Below are 8,716 nucleotides of genomic sequence, written 5' to 3' on the forward strand. Positions count from 1 at the left end.
CAAGCACTGTGATCCCATTTTTTTTTTTGTGAAAAAAGATGAATTCTACAGCCCTATCAAAATAAGTAAAGCTCACTTTAAAACTTGCTAAAAATTGCAGTTCTGGCATCGAAAAAGTTTCAAGTCGACCATCTTGGCCTTGAGCAGCTGTTGTGTAATAAATTTAGTATTTGAATTTCTAAAAATATTGTAATACATTATCTAAAACATTTATTTCATCCTAAAAATAAATGTTCATTGATTCGCAAGATCTGTACAATTTTTTGAGCATCAAAATTCATAGTAGATATTGGAAATTGATTTTAAAACCATCACGAAGATTTTCAGTGCCGAAATTGCTTTTTGGACAAGGATTTGAGATGAGGCTTTACATTTTTCTCATAAATCCTAGGCCTTATATAAACTTCATCCATTCGATAATATGGACGGGGAATGGTCAATGAAATTTATTTCGAGTCAAGGATTAGAACAAGTTTATTTTTGCTGCCCTTTTCTCCAAATTATTTGAATTGTTTCTTCAACTAAGGTTTTGGAATACTTTCACAATCCATATCAGCGTGTCGCCCGAGTCAACTGAGACTCGGGAGAGTAAATTAGGGCGAGGCCGAGGTTCTCTAAGGCGGACAACGAGAATATAAAAAATATTTCAAGAACTTCCTAAAAAAGAAAAAATGTTGGATTATTTTGTATATAAATTCGGCATCTTTGGGTGACTTCTTGATAGACAATAATGTGGCAATTCACACCCAGTGGAATCCTTCATTCATCTAACTTTAGCCAATATAAGAAACCAAAATATATTACATTCATTCATTCATTTGCACAATATAATACAAACCAAAATATTTGACATTCATTCATTGATTGATGCAAATACAAGTACATGAGGACTACAATAAAAGGCTTCTGAAAAAAACATAGGTTTCATTCTTCATCGAAACTACAATGGACAGAATCCCCAGACTCGCTGACTTCATTGTCGCATGTAAAAGTCACTCTCTTGTTCAAATGAATTTAATCTTTGCTCTCTTGTTCAGATGAGTCATGAAGGTCGCACCCTTGCCCAGATGCCCTAGGCCTTGATTCATCAAATGGTTCTCTGCATATCTCAGGCATAGCTTCATCAATCGGGTCTCTACATAACCTCCTGTTGTGGTCCTTGTCATTGCAGTGCTTGCAGAAGTATCCCCTGGTGATTTTTTCTTCAATACGTCTCCTCTGTTTCTTTGGTCTGCCGGGGAGCCGCACTATCTTTGGGGGGAGCACCACCCTACCGATAACTCCAGGCAAAGTGAAATCATCATGTACGGGATGAAACTCAGCTGAATAAGCCCTCTGATAAGCTTCTATATAAATAAAAAGGAGGGAAAAATGTCATTACAGGAAGGCGGCTATGGCTGATAGCAACAATAGTGTGATTGCAGGACAACCCATTGTTCTTCCAAACCAAACATGAGCAATGCCATTGATTTCAGATCCACTGCATACCTCTTATCTTCAACGATCTCGTACTGCCTACCTGACTCCCATATAACATGTGGTGCAGAAAGTTCGATTGTTCAATCTGCAACTCAATCTCTTTTTGTATCTTTGGCACTAGAACACCAGTCCACTCTTCTGCCTTCTCCTTTCTCTTTGCAAACTTCTTCATTAACTTTAAGGGGTCAATTAGATACCTGGAAATATATTGTCTGTGAAATATATTGTTGGTGTAATACTGTATAATACATTACATGCAAATGGATTGTTACTATTTGGGTAGTATTTAGATGCAACATGGTAAATATATTGCAGATAGATTACACAGTTTAATATGGAACTGTTTACGTAGGACCTTAAATTTGCTCTGGAATTGTTTACATAGGACCTTAAATTTGCTCTTACATTGCTCTTACTGGACATAGCGATATATGGAATTGTCTACAAAGAGACCATTTATCTTTTGTACGCACAATCATTCTTGTCCTATAAATTTCAAAATGGGTGGTTGTACTAATGTCAATGAATATATACAAAATTTCAAAAAAAGAAATTTCACTTCTTGACTCACCTCAAGCCATCCAATTTGACATCTAATATTTGAGAATGATTGTGACCTCCATTCAGAAAAGATAAATGGTCTCTTTGTAGACCTTCCTATTTAATGTTGAAATACTTGTGTATAGATAGCATGACTATACCATGTTTGTCATGCCTCAAAGAATAATAACTTAATAGTGTGAATTAATATGGGTCATAAACATTGAGTGAATTATTTTAGTCACAACCTTTAAATATCGTTAATTTGTTGTTTAAGTAAATAGTGATGTATTTTAAAAACAAATTATTGTGAAATGGTAAAGTATTTTAAAACTTAGATTGAGATATTGGAGGAGGCCAATGTGAAAAAAAAAATACAGCCCATATATTATAAGTAATTTCTCATTTATCTGTATCTAGACCCTAATCACAAAAAATCGTTTTTTTTTTCCAAAAGTATAATCATTATAATTTAAATAAAATATAATTTATCACTTTTTTGTCTCGATCTAAACCCTAATCCCAAAAAAACTCAATTTTTTTTTTTCAAAAGATTTAGTAATCATTATAATTTATCCCTTTTGGATTGCTGAGGTCTGGTCTTCATCTGAGGTGATCTCAGAAATCGTCTGCAAGAACCCATGAATCCAAATCCTTTTTGCATTGATGAGAAAAATTAAAAAAACACAAAATATACCTAAAATTTCTTCAAGGCTTGAAGAGCGATAACATGATAGCTAATGGCGTCAGATGAAGGCTACATCCCAAATTGGGGATATAAGGATGTAGAAATGGCGATGACATAATAATATGAGAGCTAATGGTTTGAAATGAGGGCTACAACCCAAATTGGGGAAAGAGGGATATTTGAAATGAGGGCTACAACCCAAATTGGGGATAGAGGGATATTTGAAATGAGGGCGACAACCCAAATTGGGGATAGAAGGATGTTTGAAATGAGGGCTACAACCCAAATTGGGGATAGAGGGATATAGAAATGGATGTGCTCTTAGAGAGAAAGCAGAAATGGATGTGTGCAAGAGAGAGGGAGAATCACGGGAGAATGGATGTGCTCAGGAGAGAGGAAGAATCGTGGGAGAAAGACGATTTTTTTTGGGCAAGGTCGTTAATTTGGGGATAGAGGGATGTAGAAATGGATGTGCGAGTGTAGATAATTTGGGGATAGAGGGATGTAGAAATGGATGTGCGAGTGTAGATAATTTGGGGATAGAGGGATGTAGAAATGGATGTGCGAGTGTAGATAATTTGGGGATAGAGGGATGTAGAAATAGATGTGCGAGTGTAGAAATGGATGTGCTCTTAGAGAGAAAGTAGAAATGGATGTTTGCAGGAGAGAGGGAGAATCGTGGGAGAATGGATGTGCACAGGAGAGAGGGAGAATCGCGGGAGATAGATGATTTTTTTTTTGGGCTGGGTAGTTAGATTACTGCGTAATGGATTTCACAGTCATCCTTACGTAATAGATTTGATGTATTTTGGGGAAATCTTGTCTAATTTATCTACGGTTGAAGTGCACCCATGGTAAATCTCATATTTCTTTGCAATATGTTTGCCTGAAATAGATTTTCAGGTACCCAAATGGCCCTGAACTCTAATACCTTCACATAATGCAATTATCAGCTTGTCGCAATCATCTTTAATCCAACTATTAAATACCTCTGCAAGATTTGACTTGAGTTGATTGTATCGCGCTATAGGAAAATATGCATTTGCCCAAACATTTAGGTGGACTCTTCATTATCCATTTATATGCCGCAACATCAGTATCCTGAATTTTTTATATCTCGACTTCAAAATCTTCTAGTCATAGTGCAAGGGCCGCATTCCAGAACAATGCCAGCAGTACATGATTCTTTCATCGTCTCTTAACGTTCTCTACCATATGGTGCATACAATATCCCGAATAATAATCTGCGAAAACATGTCAGACTTCTTGCATCAGACCCTTTTGTCGATCTGAAATAATTGTCAGGCAAGGCCGATCTTGCGTTTCATTGAACTGCTTTTGTTAACAGTTAAGAAACAAACGTTGCTATCAGTCTCCTCTATCTCCACCATGGCTTGCAATGGGGAATATACAACCAATGGAATTTCTACTAATAGCGCCGATAGTATCCCCCTATATGTTCCCTTTAGGAATGTGCCATCCAAGAATTCAAGAGGCCTACAACCATACAAAAATGCATACATGCATGGATGAAAGAATCTACTGAATATCATTGGCAATATCTTTTGGAGCGAGATCCATCTTGTCTGTCTGACGGGCTTCAATTTTTCTTGCAACCCACTGGCTGTAAAAGTATTGTTTCTATTGATCTACAAAGTTGATTTACAGTGGTGAATTTCTACATGAAAGTAGAGTTAATGGTTTCTATAACTGTTCTCACTCCCCCTCAAACTCGAGATGATTTGAGAGAAATCATGGAGAGTTTGGAAACAAACTATGAGAAAGGATGCGAGGGATGAGACTTAGTGAAGAAATCGACAAGTTATGCTGCAGTAAGCACATATGGTAAGGAAATTGTGCCTGCGAGATATTCTTGTCGAACATAGTAGCAATCATGTCTATATGTTTCGTGCACTCATAGAATTCTGAATTTTTAGAAATATAAATGGCACTCTTATTGTAACAATAAAGTGGAGTAGGAGTGGATATAGTGACGCCCATGTCTGCGAGCAGCCAACATTGCCAAACAATCTCTATGGTCGCCTGTGCCATAGCCCGGTATTCAGCCTCCATAGTTAATTGAGCAATTTGTTTATGTTTCTTGCTTTTCCAAAAGATAAGAGAATCACCAAGAAAAATGCAGAATCATGTGGTAGATTTGCGATCACTTGGATTTCCTGCAAAATCTGAGTCGGTATATGCCCAGAGCTCAAGTGAGGTAGAAGAGGAGAAGAATAAGGCTTGGTGATGAGTATCACTGATATAATGAATGATGCGTAAAACAACAGCGAGATGTACAGAACACGAGGCACTCAAAAATTGACTAACCATATGTACTGCATAAGCAATATCGGAGCGTGAAATGGTTAGATATATCAGTTTCCCAACCAGTTGGCTATAAAAGGTTGGGTCAGGAAGAGCTTCACCATTGGTAGCTCGAAATTTGGCATTGACCTTAAGAGGGGTATCAACCTTTTTTGTAGCATTCTGGAGTCTAGCATGGGAAACAATTTCTGAAGCATATTTTTGCTGTGACAACAGATAGCCACGAGGAGAATAAGCAACTTTGAGTCCATGGAAATACCACAAGAAACCCAAATCTTTCATTTCAAAGGCGCTATTGAGCCTTTATTTGATTTTATGAATTGTGCTCATATCATTACCAGAAATAATCATCTCGTCGACATATAGTAACAAGAGAACCTGTCTTGTAGAAGTTTCAAACACAAAGAGCGCTGGATCATGATGACTTTGTCGAAATCCAATCGAAAGAATTTCATTACGAATTTTTTCAAACCAACCACGAGGTGCTTGTTTGAGTCCATATAAAGCCCGTTGAAGTTTACACACGCGGTTGTGAGGATCCACAACACCAGGAGGTAACTTCATATATACATATGTATCAAGATCACCATTAAGAAAAGCATTTTTTACATCCAATTGATGGAGAGGCCATTGATGAATAGAAACCACTGAGATTAGTGTACGAACTGTAGTCATATGAACAACTGGAGCAAAAGTTTCTGCAAAGTCAATACCATATTGTTGATTGTAACATTTTTCCACCAAGCAGACTTTGTAGCATTCCAGAGTACCTTCTGCATTGGTTTTAATTTTATATACCCATCGACAACCTACATAAGTTTTTCCTTTCGGGAGAGGTGTCAGGTGCCAAGCATGCATACGCTCGAGAGCATTCAACTCATCAGTCATTGCATGTTGCCACTCAAGTTGACTTGCAGCATCTTTATAAGTACGAGGTTCTGAAAAAGAGTGAATAGAGGAAAGGAAAGCTTGGTGTTGAGGTAAGAAGGTTTTATAGTCAGCAAGGTGGGAAGGTGGAGCAGATACCCAGGTGCTCCGTCTAAGAGTAGGGAGCGATAGAGGATCAACAAGTGCAGAGTTTTGATCAGGACTCTCAACATGAGATGGTGGAGTTCCTTCCTTGACTTCAGAAGGAGCCACACGAGTAGAATGACTAGAGGAATGAAGAACAAAATCAGAGAAGGTGACCAAGAAAGAACGATGAGAAGGTGATGGATTATTGTTATTAGCAACGAATGAAATATGCTCAGAAAACATCACATGTCGAGATACCCAAAGTCTTTTGGTCAAAGGGTCATAACACCTATATCATTTTTTATGATCAGGATAACCAATGAAGCAACATTTGATCGACTTTGGAGACAACTTATCTCTCTTATTTGTGGGTCACAAGGGTCACAAAACGAAGCAAGTGTAGCCAAATACACGTAAGAGGGAATAATCGGGTGGTTGTGTAAACAATTTTTCAAAAGGTGTTTCACCAGATAAAATAGAGGATGGCATAATGTTGATGAGGAAGACTGAAGTACGAACAGCTCCTACCCAAAATTCTTTTGGGACAGACGCAGAAAAAAGAAGGGACTTTGTGGTTTCCTAGATATGACGATTTTTACGTTCAGCCACTCCATTTTGTTCTGGTGTATATGAATAGGTTTTGTGGTGTTGAATGTTGTGACGAGCCAAAAATTGTTGAAGCAACCCACTGACATATTCCCCACTAGAATCTGAGTGCAGGGCTTTGATTTTAGTGGAAAATTGGATTTCTATATACGGATAAAATTGAGTGAAGATTTTAAAAAGTTAAGTGCGATTATTCATAAAGAAAGCCCATGTATAATGAGTGTGGTCATCAATAAAAGTTACAAAGTAGCGTGACTCTCCTTTGGATGGAATAGGTGTCAGACCCCACACATCAGTATGAACAAGATCGAACATAAAAGGGGAAACATAAGTACTTCGAGAAAAAGGTAAAGCATGAGACTTAGTGAATTTGAAAATTGCACAATGTTGGACATCAATAAAAGTTTTATTTCTAATTGTACAAAGCACATTGCGAGAAAATAAAAACTGTAAACGAGATCCAGAGATGTGACCAAGGCGTTGATGCCACAGGGATGTGTTATCAACAGTAGAAACAGCATAGACATAGCATATGCAAATAGTCCAAATAGTACAAATTACCAACTTTACGCTCAGTCCCAATCAATTGCTCTGATTGCCGATCCTATATGTAGCAAAAAGATGGAGAAAAAACAATATTATAATTGGAACGGGTAAGCTGACCAACGGAAAATAAATTCATGGTAAGAGAATGAATATGGTAAACATTAGAAACCCTTAATTTACCAAAAGGGTAAGAGGTAAGAGATATAGAGCCTATTTTTTATACTTTCATAGTGACTCCATCAGCAGTATAGACAGTATCAATTAAGGGGTTACAATCAACTAGGATGGACTCATTGGAGGTCATATGGTGAGAAGCTCCTGAGTCAATCAGCCAAGAGGTAGAAACAGAATTACCTAAAAAGAAGGGAGCTGGTTCAGAGACAGATGTGTTTGGGAAAGCATAAACTATACTTGTTATAGTGTAAATGTCACAGGAGGTAAAGCAGGAATAAGACTGGGACCTCCAATTTGAGTTGATGGGTTCTTGAGCAATGGTTGACTTGTATCAGCAACAACAGCGAATATGGGTTTCTTCTTGTTTGGCCAGTTGTACTTGAGGTGTCTCAATTCTTTACAATTGTGACATCTGACAGATTGCACGTTCTTGGTAGGAATATGAAACGAATTTGCGCTAATTCTGTTTAAGCACATTGGTCCTCTGAAGTCGGGTTGCCAGAAAAGTTGTCTCCTTTAACACTTGAGTTAAGAGATTTGATATTAGTTTCTTCTGCAATTAGCTCAGAAAGAGCTTGATTCAGAGTAGGGAGAGAGCTTCCGTGGACTAGGCTATTTCTGATACTCTCAAATTCTAGACGGACTGCCATTAAGAATTCAATAACTTAAAATTTCTCTCGAGATTTGACAATTATTTTTACAGGTTCCATTAGTGCTAGAGCATCCCAAAGTGTCTTCATGTAGGACTAAAAATCCTGAATTGACTGCTCTCCTTGTTTGAGGGAACGAAGTTACTGTACTAACTGGTACTTTCGTGTCCAGTTAGTGTGATTATAAATTTCATCAAAAATTTTCATGCTTCTAGAGCAGTTTTGAAAGTGCTTAGATTGATCCCTATATTACTTTCTGATAAGCCCATCAGCCATACTATAACTTGAGCATTATTAATGCCCCATTCTTCTATTTTTCCTGACTCATTAGGTTTTTCTTGAGTCCCATCTATATATCCAAGGAAGCCTTTTCCATGAATGACATTGCGCATAAATGAGGCCCAAAAGGCGTAATTGCTGTCATTGAGTTTGATGGGTACACGTTGGAAGGACTCTAATTTTTCCATTGGAAGGGAAAAGAATAAGGAGAGACAAATAGCAGGAGAGATGCAAGGTTATGGGTAAATAGCTCAGGTGTTATAGTGAAATAATATGGTCTCTCAAGCTTATAAAAAAAGGAAAACATCTTGGACAGGGGATTGAGAGAGAGAGAAAAAAAATTGGGAGGTCTGAGACCGATAGAGAGAAAAATGGAGATTTGCAATAAAAGAGAAGGCTAGAGGCTAGAGGGAAA

The sequence above is a fragment of the Amborella trichopoda genome, chromosome 4 (genome assembly GCF_054954075.1).
Source record: "Amborella trichopoda isolate Santa Cruz 75 chromosome 4, AtrichopodaSantaCruz75HAP2 v2.0, whole genome shotgun sequence".
NCBI lineage: Eukaryota > Viridiplantae > Streptophyta > Magnoliopsida > Amborellales > Amborellaceae > Amborella > Amborella trichopoda.